Raw genomic sequence first — 15,511 nt, 5'->3', positions numbered from 1 at the left:
CCATTTTGAAACAGCCATTTCTTATGCTTTAGGACAAAGAAATATATATATATTTTTATTTAACAAACAACAAAAACACAACTTTATACTTTATAGCTTTTCTTACCAAAAACATAGCTTGCCATCTTTATATATTTGAATTTAGAATGGTTTTTCTCATTATTTCTAGTAATTTTAGTTTTATGTATGAATTCAAATAATGAACTCTTAGTGACCTTAATTTACAGGGAACACTAGGAAGGAAGCAAGCAACTGAGGTATATCACACCAGCTTTCTGTAGATTGGCAAATCCATGAATCATAATTTCTAGAAACATGTGCTTTTTCATAGTACACTTTTTTTGGTATGACAGAACATGTGTACTAACAGTTTAAACTACCTTTGGTCTCTGTAATGAGAAACTATAGAAGAGGCAACATTTTATCTCTGTCCTTACAGAGTTTTTTTTTAGTAGGTCACTTTAAGTGGTTATTTGTACAGATTTAGCCTCAACTTCCTCTTTTTTTTTTTTTTTTTTCCCGGCAGGGCGGGAGTGCCGGGGCGGGAACGGAGTCTCGCTCTGTCGCCCAGGCTGGAGTGCAGTGGTGCGATCTCGGCTCACTGCAAGCTCCGTTTCCCGGGTTCATGCCATTCTCCTGCCTCAGCCTCCCGAGTAGCTGGCACTACAGGCGACTGCCACCATGCCTGGCTAATTTATTTATTTATTTTTTTAGTAGAGATGGAGTTTAACCGTGTTAGCCAGATGGTCTCAATCTCCTGACCTCGTGATCTGCCTGCCTCGGCCTCCCAAAGTGCTGGGATTACAGGCGTGAGCCACCGCGCCCGGCCAACTTTCTCTTCTTGATGATAAAAGAACGTTAAAACCAGCTAGTATAGGAAGGACATCATTCTCCTGGGAATTTTAGATTACTTACATCTATTTAATTCACTTGTTTTTATGATTATGCTTGGATTGCTTATGAAGATGAGACATTAAACAACTAGCCATCATCGTAATTTATTTTCCTTGCTGACAATTTTTTAAATATAGAGATAACATAAGCTTGTTTTACTAATAAACCTAGGTAGAAAAAGTTGTGCATCTAAATTATATCTAGTGTTGAAAAATCTGGAGATGTACCTGCTTTAATCAAACTCACACACTTTAGTTAACTTTTATTTACCAAAGAGTATCCCAGATCATGTAAATTTGAAAATAATTTGCGTTAGTTTCTTTCTAAGAGTTTAAGGAATATCTAATTTACGCAAGTGCTCATTTTTTTAAGCCAATTTTACAGAGCTCTTTTTTTTTTCTTTTTTTTTTTTTGCCCTTATAATGTCTATTCTCTTAATCAAGACTGGTACCAGTCCACCACCAATACTGTTTTTCCCACAACAATGACTTTTTGAAGAACCCAGCCCGACTGTCTTATAGAATATTCCACAATCATGATTTGTTTGATTGTTTCTTAATGGTATTATTTAACGTGTTCCTCCATCGCCTGTATTTTCTACAGTTCTTTTTTTTTTTTCTGTAGTATTTTTTTTTTTATTATTATACTTTAAGTTCTAGGGTACATGTGTATAACGTGCAGGTTTGTTACATATGTATACTTGTGCCATGTTGCTGTGCTGCACCCATCAACTCGTCAGCACCCATCAACTCGTCATTTACATCAGGTATAACTCCCAATGCAATCCCTCTCCCCTCCCCCCTCCCCATGATAGGCCCCGGTGTGTGATGTTCCCCTTCCCGAGTCCAAGTGATCTCATTGTTCAGTTCCCACCTATGAGTGAGAACATGCGGTGTTTGGTTTTGTGTTCTTGTGATAGTTTGCTAAGAATGATGGTTTCCAGCTGCATCCATGTCCCTACAAAGGACACAAACTCATCCTTTTGATGGCTGCATAGTATTCCATGGTGTATATGTGCCACATTTTCTTCATCCAATCTGTCACTAATGGACATTTGGGTTGATTCCAAGTCTTTGCTATTGTGAATAGTGCCGCAATAAACATATGTGTGTGCATGTGTCTTTATAGCAGCATGATTTATAATCCTTTGGGTATATACCCAGTAATGGGATGGCTGGGTCGTATGGTACATCTAGTTCTAGATCCTTGAGGAATCGCCATACTGTTTTCCATAATGGTTGAACTAGTTTACAATCCCACCAACAGTGTAAAAGTGTTCCTATTTCTCCACATCCTCTCCAGCACCTGTTGTTTCCTGACTTAAAAAAAAACAAACAACCCCATCAAAAAGTGGGCAAAGGATATGAACAGACATTTCTCAAAAGAAGACATTCATACAGCCAACAGACACATGAAAAAATGCTCATCATCACTGGCCATCAAAGAAATGCAAATCAAAACCACAATGAGATACCATCTCACACCAGTTAGAATGGCCATCATTAAAAAGAGCTCTTTTACAATTCGATTTTGGCAATCCTGTAAGGTGGTAGAAAAATATCACACATACATAACATACAGACAATTAGACAAAAATATATAGACAGACAGAAACCTTTCTTATAGCTTTTATTTGAAAAGTTAAACCATGTTTCAGGTACAATAATATGAAACTCACTAATTTATTAAAGATCAGGAGTCAAATTGTTTTTTTTATACATGGAACAAGATTGCTTTCCTAGATGACTAAATATTCTACTAATATTTGTGGGAAAACTTTTAAGATTTTTTCATTTGTTCAATTTTCAAATATCTCCTCCTCCTCCTCCTCCTCCTCTTCTTTTTCCTCCTCCTACTCTTCCTCCTCCTACCACTCTTCTTCTTCCTCATCTCCTCCCTCCCTCCCTCCCTCCCTTCCTCTTCCTTCTTTGTTCTTCCTCTTCTCCTTCCCCTTCTTCTCCTCCCTCTTCTCCTCTTTCTCCTTCATCATTATCATTTTCTCTATTCTTGCATTTTAAAATGATATCTATGAGGTCCTACAGAAGTCAGGGTTAAATTTTAAAGTCACAGAGCTTAAATTTTAGGCTTAAATACTGTAGTCTGCCTAAATCAAGAAAGAATGGCTTAAATACTGTAGTCTGCCTAAACCAAGAAAGAATGACATAGCTAAAAGCCCAGTTAAGACAAGATGGCCATGGCAAGTACTTAAAACAAAAATAAGGCTTTTTAGTTGACTGAGTAATTCCACTGGGTGAAGCAGGATTGAATAGAAAAAAACAATTAATTCTGACAAACGTTTTTCTGAAAAGATACAAATATCAATTGGATAGATTAAAACTATAGACTTTTGGGGGCTTGACTTGAAACTCGCACCACAGAAATATGCTTTTTTTAATCTGAGGGATTGGTTGGTTATTGTCCTGGGAGTCAAGCCCTTAAGTACTTTTTCTAGTAGGGAAACATTCCAGGCCAATGTGAGTGCATTCATCAGATGGCTGGTGAAAATATGGGCAATTTCTTTTCCAATAGCCTGGCAGTTTACAGTAAAGGCAGAAATCTCAGGGCACAAGGTTCTAGTTTGAAATCTCTCAGTTTGGGTTTTAAAATACACACAAGGTGGACCTCTTAGTCCCATAGATACAAAGACATGCATCATGACTTTTCTAAAGAGTTTTCTCACTGTAGCCAATGTAACTCTAAGTTACCTTTGGTAAAGTTTACCCATTTCTGTACAAAAACAAAGATTCTAGGTCCATAGTTCTTATATAGGAAATCAGCTGGTGTTCTAGATGGGGGAGTTCTAGATACCTTGGACACAGATGAACTTACAATTTTAGGTAGTAACCTTAGCTATTGGATCCAGTCTAGTTTTATTGTGAGGTTCAATATGAGCCTGGGCACAGTCATATCAAATAATTGTTGAAATAAAATCAGGGAGCTCAAAACACAAATTTGAGGAGCTCAAATCTAAGAGAAAACTCACCCACAACCTTTACTTGTTGCAAGAGAGCAATGGACATAATGGACGCAGCAAGTACCTTTGCTTGATCACTTGGCACTTCTGAGGGTCATGTGAGGTTTCCTCCACATCCCACTTCTGACACCGAACTGTTAATTTAGACAAAGTTAAATTTAGCAGAGTTATTTTTGCAGAAATGATTTATAAATCAGGTAGCACTCAGAACCAGAAAAGGTTCAGAGAGCTCTGCCTGAGTTTGAGCAAGTTTTTATGAGTGAAACACAGAAGCGCTTTAGGGAATCCCGTGATTGGCTATACTGCTAGGCATCTGCCTTATTTCGGAATGTTGTGACTAGTTGCCTGCCTATGACTGGCTGAAGCTCTATTGTTTGTTATACTCCTAAGTTTTATTATAGTTTGTGTACATACTAAGTTAGGTTGTAGTTTGTTTTGCAGAAACTCAAAGAGACAACCTCAGGCTAATGGCCTCCTGCTAATTTAATTTAACAACATTTACATGGCAATCTCAATATATCAGCAATTTCAATGTCCATAAATAACTGTCTTCTGAATTATTGTGCAGATATTATCATTTCTGTTTTATAATTTCCATAGAGAAAAACCAATGACTTTCTTAATTTTATATTTTCTTTATCTTTTATATGTTTTTCTTTTTCTTATATAATGTCAAAGTTGATATTTTATTATTTTTTGAAATTACAGAGTCTTTACTGACCTGTGAGATAGTATTTATGATAATGCAATGACATCTCTATAATGACATATGTTTCCTTCATAATTAATTATACAAAATCATCCAGATCTCTATTTCCAAATTTTGTATTAATTGTTACAGACTCTGCATTTTCAGGTAATGGTGTGAACAGTTTTTTCATAAATACTAAAATGCAATTATCTTTGGCAACAGAAAGGTACTTTTCTTAATAAAATGTTTAGTTGTTTTACCAACAGTCATGTTCTGAAACTTCCTAAATGGAACAAACTTTGACTTACTACATAATTAGTTTCAATTTTAGTGGCAATTGCCATGCATGAATCACTCACAACCACTATGATAATTATGACCATCAGCACTGCCATTGCAACACTAATCATAAGGTTGATTTGCTTTAGTTGTTTTGCTTTTACAATGAATTAGACAGCATTATCCCTATAATGTCGTTTGGTGTATGTAATGCAAGATCTCACTTTTTAATGATGTATGAATGTATCTCGGGTTATTTTAAAAGCTTTCTCTCTTTTTGTCTCTTTTCTTTGGATGCCCTAGAAATATCCCCTTCATGTTTACCATTACTTAAAAACTGTATATACTTATTCTAATTTTTTTCATTGTCAACATTTTTCTTCAGCATAGTAAAGTTTTGCATAGTAGCATTTATCTACACTATGAACATTAGTTTTTTTCTCATTTTCTTCTATTGTTGCCTCCTATTTTTCCTTTTCCTTTGACTTTTCTTCTATTATGCCACCAGAACATATAAGCATGAGGTGAAAGGAGATTTTATCAAGGAAAATGACAAACTATTAGTATAAAATGAATAGTTATGAATATTACTAATATTTCCTATACTCATTATATACTTTGAAAAATCTTTAGTATCATCTTTTAAAAATAATTTGGTTCTAGGTAGGCACGGAGGCTTACACCTGTAATCCTACCACTTTGGGAGGCCATCGCAGGAGGCAGGAGGACTACTTGAGCCCAGGAGTTTGAGACCAACCTGGGAGACATCGTGTGACCCTGTTGCTACAATTTTTTTAATAAGGTAGCCAGGTGTGTATCTGTAGTCCCAGCTACTTGGGAAGCTGAAGTGAGAAGATTACTTGAGCACAGGAGGTTGAAGCTGCAATGAGCTGTTATCACAGCACTGCACTCTAGCTAGGGCAACAGAGCAAGGTGCCTTCTCAAACGAACAACAACAAAAAACTGGTTCTGATATTTTCTAAATATTATATTTGTTCAATGATTAAGTAAATACTTTTATTTAGTTTGGAACAAAAGACTATTAAACGGTCTACTTCCACACAAAGCAAATGAAGAGGCGTTCTTACAGTTGCTATTGTTTACCACTTTTTAAAGGAATAACATATAACTAAAGGTAGATCATTGTTATGTCCACCTAAATAGAACATGTCTTGTTGTCAAAACTGATGTGACCCTTTGTAGCTACTATTCACTGAGTGTCAATCACCGTGCACTTGGCTCTGAACAGGCTTTTTCATTTAATCCTCACAACAACCTTGAGTCTTTCACGGAAGAGGAAATTGATGCGCCGAAAGGGTTACTAACTTTGCCCCAGCTACACAGAAGGCACTTATTGAACTTAGCACTGAAACTCGTGTGTATCTAAAGCAAAAGCCTGTATTTGTAACCACTGTCCTTTTTTTAAATTTTTTTTTTTAATTATACTTTAAGTTCTAGGGTACGTGTGCACAATGTGCAGGTTTGTTACATATGTATACATGTGCCATGTTGGTGTGCTGCACCCATTAACTCATCATTTATATTAGGTATATTTCTTAATGCTATCCTTCACCCCTCCCCACACCCCACAATAGGCCCCAGTGTGTGATGTTCCCCACCCTGAGTCCAAGTGTTCTCATTGTTCAATTCCCACCTATGAGTGAGAACATGCGGTGTTTGGTTTTCTGTTCTTGCGTTACTTTGCTGAGAATTATGGTTTGCAGCTGCATCCACTTCCCTACAAAGGACACGAACTCATCCTTTTTTTATGGCTGCATAGTATTCCATGGTGTACAAGTGCCACATTTTCTTAATTCAGTCTGTCATTGATGGATATTTGGATTGGTTTCAAGTCTTTGCTATTGTGAATAGTGCCACAATAAACATACGTGTGCGTGTGTCTTTATAGCAGCATGATTTATAATCTTTTGGGTATATACCCACTAATGGGATGGCTGAGTCAAATGGTATTTCCAGTTCTAGATCCTTGAGGAATCGCCACACTGTCTTCCACCATGGTTTAACTAGTTTACAGTCCCACCAGCAGTGTAAAAGTGTTCCTATTTCTCCACATCCTCTCCAGCACCTGTTGTTTCCTGACTTTTTAATGATTGCCATTCTAACTGGTGTGAGATAGTATCTCATTTTGGTTTTGATTTGCATTTCTCTGATGGCCAGTGGTGATGAGCATTTTTTCATGTGTCTGTTGGCTGCATAAATGTCATCTTTTGAGAAGTGTCTGTTCATATCCTTTGCCCACTTTTTGATGGGGTTGTTTGTTTTTTTCTTGTAAATTTGTTTGAGTTCTTTGTAGGTTCTGGATATTAGCCCTTTGTCAGATGAGTAGATTGTAAAAATTTTCTCCCATTCTGTAGGTTGCCTGTTCACCCTGATGGTAGTTTCTTTTGCTGTGCAGAAGCTCTTTTAGTTTAATTAGATCCCATTTGTCAGTTTTGGCTTTTGTTGCCATTGCTTTTGGTGTTTTAGACGTGAAGTTCTTGCCCATGCCTATATCCTGAATGGTATTCCCTAGGTTTTCTTCTAGGGTTTTAATGGTTTTAGGTCTAACATTTAAGTCTCTAATCCATCTTGAATTAATTTTCATATAAGGTGTAAGGAAGGGATCCAGTTTCAGCTTTCTACATATGGCTAGCCAGTTTTCCCAGCACCATTTATTAAATAGGGAATATTTTCCCCATTTCTTGTTTTTGTCAGATTTGTCAAAGATCAAATGGTTGTAGATGTGTGGTATTATTTCTGAGGGCTCTGTTCTGTTCCATTGGTCTATATCTCTGTTTTGGTACCAGTACCATGCTGTTTTGGTTACTGTAGCCGTGTAGTATAGTTTAAAGTCAGGTAGTGTGATGCCTCCAGCTTTCTTCTTTTGGCTTAGGATTGTCTTGGCAATATGGCTTCTTTTTTGGTTCCATATGAACTCTGAAGGAGTTTTTTCCAATTCTGTGAAGAAAATCATTGGTAGCTTAATGGGGATGGCATTTAATCTATAAATTACCTTGGACAGTATGGCCATTTTCACGATATTGAGTCTTCCTATCCGTGAGCATGGAATGTTCTTCCATTTGTTTATGTCCTCTTTTATTTCACTGAGCAGTGGTTTGTAGTTCTCCTTGAAGAGGTCCTTCACATCCCTTGTAAGTTGGATTCCTAGGTATTTTATTCTCTTAGAAGCAATTGTGAATGGGAGTTCACTCGTGATTTGGCTCTCTGTTTGTCTGTTATTGGTGTATAGGAATGCTTGTGATTTTTACACATTGTTTTTGTATCCTCAGACTTTGCTGAAGTTGCTTATCAGCTGAAGGATATTTTTGGCTGAGATGATGGGGTTTTCTAAATATACAATCATGTCATCTGCAAACAGGGACAACTTGGCATCCTCTTTTCCTAATTGAATACCCTTTATTTCTTTCTCCTGCCTGATTGCCCTGGTCAGAACTTCCAACACTATGTTGAATAGGAGTGGTAAGAGAGGGCATCCCTGTCTTGTGCCAGTTTTCAAAGGGAATGCTTCCAGTTTTTGCCTATTCAGTATGATATTGGCTGTGGGTTTGTCATAAATAGCTTTTATTATTTTGAGATATATTCTATCAATACTGAATTTATTGAGAGATTTTAGCATGAAGGGCTGTTGAATTTTGTCAAAGGCCTTTTCTGCATCTATTGAGATAATCATGTGGTTTTTGTCTTTGGTTCTGTTTATATGCTGCATTCCGTTTATTGATTTGCATATGTTGAACCAGCCTTGCATCCCAGGGATGATGCCCACTTGATCATGGTGGATAAGCTTTTTGATGTGCTGCTAGATTTGGTTTGCCAGTATTTTATTGAGGATTTTTGCATCGATGTTTATCAGGAATATTGGTCTAAAAGCACTCCTCAGCAAATGTGAAAAACAGAAATTATAACAAACTGTCTCTCAGACCACAGTGCAATCAAACTAGAACTCAGGATTAAGAAACTCACTCAAAACCACTCAACTACACGGAAACTGAACAACCTGCTCCTGAATGACTACTGGGTACATAACAAAATGAAGGCAGAAGTACAGATGTTATTTGAAACCAATGAGAACAAAGATACAACATACCAGAATCTGTGGGGCACATTTAAAGCAGTGTGTAGAGGGAAATTTATACACTAAATGCCCACGAGAGAAAGCAGGAACGATCTAAAATGGACACATCACAATTAAAAGAACTAGAGAAGGAAGAGCAAACACATTCAAAAGCTAGCAGAAGGCAAGAAGTAACTAAGATCAGAGCAGAACTGAAGGAGATAGAGACACAAAAATCCCTTCAAACAATCAATGAATCTGGGAACTGGTTCTTTGAAAAGAAAAACAAAATTGATAGACTGCTAGCAGGACTGATAAAGAAGAAAAGAGAGAAGAATCAAATAGACACAATAAAAAATAATAAAAGGGATATCACCACCAATCCCACAGAAATACAAACTACCATCAGAGAATACTATAAACACCCCTACACAAATAAGCTAGAAAACCTAGAAGAAATGGATAAATTCCTGGACACATTACACTCTCCCAAGACTAAACCAGGAAGAAGTTGAATCCCTGAATAGACCAATAACAGGCTCTGAAATTGAGGCAATAATTAATAGCCCACCAACCAAAAAAAGGTCCAGGACCAGAGAGATTCACAGCCAAATTCTACCAGAGGTACAAGGAGGAGCTGGTACCATTATTTCTGAAACTATTCCAATCAACAGAAAAAGAGGGAATCCTGCCTAACTCATTTTATGAGGCCAGTATCATCCTGATACCAAAGCCTCGTGGAGACACAACTAAAAAAGAGAATTTTAGACCACTGTCCTTTAATGTGGATTTCTCAGAACATCCCAAAATGTGTAAAACTGATGACATAAAAATGGTTAGTAATTGATGGTTTGTTTTGTATAAAAAAATGCTGCAATTGATATTATCTTTGTCATTGCATTTTGTCTATACCAAATGGCTCAAAACAAGTAAGTATGTTTTTTCTATTCTTCTTACTCTAGTTGCTGTTTTCTTCCTGTATATCAGTGTCATTTCTACTTTCTCCTTGTCTTGTTTCACTTTTTAGAAATACAAGTATTCCACTCCATACATACAATACCGTCAAAAAATAAATCCAGGTGACTTTGTTGGCTGATAAGCCTCAGAATGTGTCTTGCAGATTTAGTTTTCTTAAAAATTTTCTGTGGAAAGGAATAAATGGTAGCCATTGTTTGCTAGTTAACCATAATTAGAATATAAGTGTTTCTCTATGAAACCATAGTGAGTGTTTAGGTTAGGGTCCTTCATGTTTATTTTTCTCTGAGACAGGTTTTTTACCTTAGTGATATTAGACAACAAGAACAAACCCTGATTATCTATAGCTGCTCAATATTTCTTCGAATATTCACCGCATCAAATAAACAGTAACTTTCATTTTGCTGCCAAAAAGCAATGCTGGTCTGAAAATATGAACCCCTTCTATTCATCCACATGTACCATCTGAATCAGATACCCAATCAAATATTCTTTGGTATATTTGTCTATATTTATTTAAAATATTTCCAAGAATACTTAACAACTGTTTCAAGCAGGACCCAAATGATGCTTGCTTGCTTGCATTTTTTGTTTATGCCAAAATGCCGTGAGATGATATTGAGTGAAAAATATGTGAGTGAATCAATTCATTTGGAATCTTGGAGGGCATGATTAAACTGTGAATATGTAATCTGAAAACTTTTCAGATAAATTACTTCATCATTTTATAAGCATCTAGAAACTGTAATTTCTCCAAAAACAATCTCCTAAATATATATTTATTTAGACTCTATTTCCCAGTAAAATAATAAACCACTAAACTTAACCATTTCTATCTTCCCAAAATGTTACTTCCTTGAATTTATTTCATTGACTGTCCTTAAACTGTTACTCTATCACCATATCATACTTTTTGTCTTCAAGCATCATAGTTCTCTTTGACCTTAATCAAAAAAGAAAAAATGAAATAAACTTAGTCTAGATTCTCTTCTGATTATTGTTTTGATATATATATTAAATAATGTATATATAATAAATAATATACATATATATATAAAAAAATAACCATTGCTCATGTACTTTGTATCCCCCCCCCCTTCACTATCCACACCTTCCTTGGTGCCCTTCAATCTGTCTTCTGCAAAATATTATTTCTGCAACTAATAATCATTGGTCACTCATTCTTGGTCATTGATCTAAATAGTGTAAAGATATTTTACAAAATGCAGTCTCTGTCCTCTTGAATATATTCTAGTTCTCTTCAAGGACTTTTACAGTTTTTTAAATTGTAGCAACCTGATTCTTGCTATTATATGTATTTAATACCACTAATCAATCACTTATTTCCACATTTGAGTTCCATACTATCATTTGCACACTAGGTAATTGTTCATATCTCCAAGTCACATATTCAAATGTAAACTTGCCTTCCTTGCAGAAAGCATCTTCTTCTCATGACCCTAGTATTTCTGTTATTGTCATCATCATTATTAACACTGTTAATTCTCTCTTGATTTCAAATTCTGTCAGCTCTCTTTCTCAGCTGATTATATGTTTTCATATCTTTGCATTTTCACATCTGTCATCCATACTCACTTCTGGGCTATTGTAGATGTCAAGACCGCTCATTTACAATGGAAGTATTCTTCTGTACAAGGCCACTCTTCACACTGATGCAAGATTAATATTTATAATTGGTGACTCCTGGTCCTCCAAATGATCAGAGGCTCTTCATTGCCTTTCAGTTTAGCATCAAGGACTCTCTGCATTCTCCTCCAAATTGTATTTTTCATTCTAAATCTTATGTTCTTCTTTTACAAACTGAGTTCTTGTACCTCAAAAGTACTCTGGGTTTTATTAATATCAACACTTCATAGTATCATTGTTTTGATATGATTTGTAATTTTTGGCTGATAGTAGACACTATATACTGGGTAAAAGAAACTGAGATTTAAAGGCCATTAGTGTGAGATTTTTATGTTTATCTGCCTTAGGACTAAGATTGTATTTACTGTTTGTTATAGCAGTAGGTGTCAGAAGGTAACATTTCCTCTGGTATCCTTGTCTTTGTCTACCTTACGATAGTTGAGTTTCCTTGGAAGCTTCTTCTTAAGTAAGGACTGCAAGATGGCCTGTCTTTCGGTGGTCGTCCCCCATTAGTACACACCTTTTATGAAGTTTTTCCTCCTCCACCAAATTTAAGCCATCTTTTATTGGTTGAACTATGTAGCATTTATGATCTACATCAATATTTGATATTATATGATCCCAGTAATCCGAATGAGCTGTAAATTATTATTATTATCCTCTTTTGATAGATGATAAATATGAGACATAGTAGGGATTGAGAAATTTTCCCAAAGTCACAAAGATTATAAGTATCAGCATGTGGCTTTTAACTCAGGCAGTTTGACTCAGAGCTTGCCTTTAAAACAATACATATTATTATCTTGTATTGTAAGATTCTTTTGGATTTGTTTCGTATTTTACCAGTCTTATCTTGTACATCAGTCTACATCCAAATGAAAAACATGCTACCTTGTCTATAGTAGTTATTCAATCAATAACTTGCAATTAGTTGTCTTATTTCCACTGATAGAATCATCTTTATATCTGTTCTCTAAATTTCTCAGGAGAGTAGCCTTAATTTGCAACTATGTTCTAAGTACTTTACATGTCATAGATGATTTAATTTTTACCACAACCCCATGAGGCTGAAGTATATACTATAATTATCTCTTACTGCTTCAGAGTCCTAGAGAATTTAAGTAGGTTACCCAAGGTCACATACCTAATAAGTGGTAGAGTCAGGATGCAAATCAAAGTCTAGTGCTCCGATGCCTTCAGACTTAACCAGTGGACAATCCTGCCTACAGTTCTGCCCATTACATATTCATTAAAATAATGTGATAATATATTTCCCAGTTTCAATGAAAATAACTATTCTTCTGTTCTTACTTGCTTTCCACACTCCTCCAGGTAAAATGTATCTGAAATTTAAATGTAGTCATAGCTCTTTTATAATAGTGACCACTTATCATTTTACCTAAATAAAAGCATCTGTCATTTATTTTATTAGTTTTGCCTTCCTGCATGACCATGAAACAAGTTTTACTTGTAATCTCAGTTTGGAAAATAAAGTTACAGAAATGTTATTAAGCGAATTCATGTTTCCAAAGGCATCTTGAGAAATAAATGTCTCATAAAGAGGTTTTTCAGGGTTCTTTGAATATGAGGATGTGGAGATTCAGAATCCCTTGTCTCTAGCTGTAACTTACAGGAAATGGCAACCAATTTCACTTGTATTTCATCTTCCTGTGATTGAGGTATTCTTGCTGCTAAGTATATTAGGAGCTTTCAGAATAAGATGACTCTACCTTGTGTTGGCATGCCACAACCAGAAGCTTCCTTTTTGTATCAAATTAATGCATACTGTGGGGGGCAGGATGGAGGGGGGAGTTTATAATATTGATTTTGATAACAGTTAATAGCATTAAAATAAGACATTCTGGTAAAAAAAAAAGTGTTTTTATTTAAAGAGGCAATAATTAGTCTCAAAGGAGATTAATTCCTAAAGCATAACTTATTGGAACGAAATACAATTTATGACATTTAAAGGAAATAGTCATCGTATCACTCTTTAAAAAGCAAATCGAAATAATGTAACGACAGACATTTTTATCAAATGCTATGAGAAAAATTCATTTGCCTCCAGAAACACTGCATCTATATTTTCCGTTCTGACAACTTTGAGGAAATTTCGTTCTCTCGCTGGCCATATTTACATTTCACAGCCTTTAAAAATTGCAGATGTTAGCCGGGTGCAGTGACTCACGCCTGTAATTCCAGCACTTTGTGAGGCCAAGGTGGGTGGATCACCTGAGGTCAGGAGTTCGAGACCAGCCTGGCCAACATGGTGAAACCCTGTCTCTACTAAAAATACAAAAAATTAGCTGGGTGTCGTGGTGTGTGCCTGTAGTCCCAGCTACTTGGGAGGCTGAGGCATGAGAATCACTTGAACCCGGGAGGCGGAGGTTGCAGTGAGCTGAGATTGTGCCACTGCACTGCAGCCTGGGAGACAGAGTGAGAAAAAAAAATTGCAGATACACGTTGAAAATCTGAGGGAAGAAAATAAAAGCACAAAAGAGATTGAGAGCATTTCACCTGATAGTCATTAGACACCCTTCTATTGAGAGTGAGAGACAGGCAGAAATTACAGAGGATGCAGAGGTAGACTGAATAAATCTGACTCTGAAGAATGGAGCTTTTGCTATTTTGAAAGAGACATCATGCACAGCATGATGTCTTAAAACTATTTTTTAAAAAAAATAGTTTTTAAAAAAACTATTAGCCAGCTTTATTTTATGAACAGGAAAATAGGGGAAAAAAGTCTAAAATTGACTCTTAATTTAAAGCAGGGAGAGAATTCAGATCACTAGAAGTGAGAAATTATCTTTTATTGTTTTCCTTTAGTGCAATAAGTATGATTCTTCTTAGGGCACTGAAGCTGTCAAAGCATACCTTTCCTTTATTTTTTAAATTTTATTATTATTATTATATTGAGATGGAGTTTTGCTCTTGTCACCCAGGCTGAAGTGCAATGGCGCAATCTCGGCTCACTGCAACCTCCTGCCTCCCAGGTTCAAGCGATTCTCCTGCCTCAGCCTCCCAAGTAGCTGGGATTACAGGCATGCACCACCATGCCTGGCTAATTTTTATTATTATTGTTATTATTGTATTTCCAGTAGAGATGGGGTTTCCCTATGTTGGTCAGGCTGGTCTCGGACTCCTGACCCTAGGCAGTCTGCCCTCCTGGGCCTCCCAAAGTGCTGGGATTGTAGGCGTGAGCCACCAAGCCCGGCTAGCTTTCCTTTAAAAGTACCAACTTTTTTTTTTTTTAACAGAAAAATGTAAAATTAATTACCTTATAGTAGAATGACTCAACAAAACAGTTTTAAAATCTCAAGATTGTAGCTAATCACATCTAAAAAACAAATTAGAATTTTTTACTCTCTGCTGACGACAATGTGAAAAAATGTCCATGAAGCATAGTGATTGATTCTGAATTTGGCTAATATATATTTGGCACTCTGATACTAAGTATTGTGATTTGAGGATAGTACACTTTGATGCTGAATTTGAGGTTTTAAGGTAAAAGTTGAATATTAATTGGAAATCTCTATTCATTGACTAATTGTAGCCAATTAAGACGCAAAATATAAAATCTGTGCCCCAGGAATCTTAAGAATTTATAATCATAAATTTACACAAGCAAAAGTAAAGTATTAAATGAAAAGTGTCCAGAAAATATTTGGTGTCAGTTTGGGAAAGGTAAAATTCAGATATATTTAATAAATACAATATTCCAGAATACTACACCTGGTAGTATTCAATTAAAGTGTAATCAATTTTACAAAATTAATTGAATGCATTCTGATCTTACTATATGAAGAGTTAAGTAGCTTTTGAAATGGCAAGTAGTAAGCTGTAAAACAGTCCAAAATCAAACAAACAAACAAAAATTCTGCTTCTATAAATACCTGTCCTGTGACTGTTGTTGATCTTTTCATAGAGTCATATAAATAAAGCAAGTTGGTTTAATGATTTACCATTAAATTCTAAATAT

At 35.8% G+C, this 15,511-nt stretch overlaps 1 protein-coding gene and 1 long non-coding RNA gene across 5 annotated transcripts in view; one reads left to right on the top strand and one right to left on the bottom strand.

Annotated features, from left to right (window-relative positions):
- The window catches only part of LOC105488276 (MAM and LDL receptor class A domain containing 1), a 1,027,522-nt gene that overhangs the window by 770,144 nt on the left and 241,867 nt on the right, over positions 1–15,511 (top strand). The gene's annotated exons all lie outside the window — the stretch shown is intronic.
- Positions 3,937–15,511, bottom strand: part of LOC105488243 (uncharacterized) — a 48,462-nt gene continuing 36,887 nt past the window's right edge. Inside the window, exon 5 of the long non-coding RNA XR_011608219.1 lies at positions 3,937–4,002. This is a non-coding gene — a long non-coding RNA (uncharacterized lncRNA). The remainder of the gene's footprint in view (positions 4,003–15,511) is intronic.

Source organism: Macaca nemestrina, chromosome 9 (assembly GCF_043159975.1).
Source record: "Macaca nemestrina isolate mMacNem1 chromosome 9, mMacNem.hap1, whole genome shotgun sequence".
Taxonomy (NCBI): Eukaryota; Metazoa; Chordata; class Mammalia; order Primates; family Cercopithecidae; genus Macaca; species Macaca nemestrina.
Note: the sequence above shows the minus strand (reverse complement) of the source record. Positions and strands in the feature narration are given on the sequence as shown.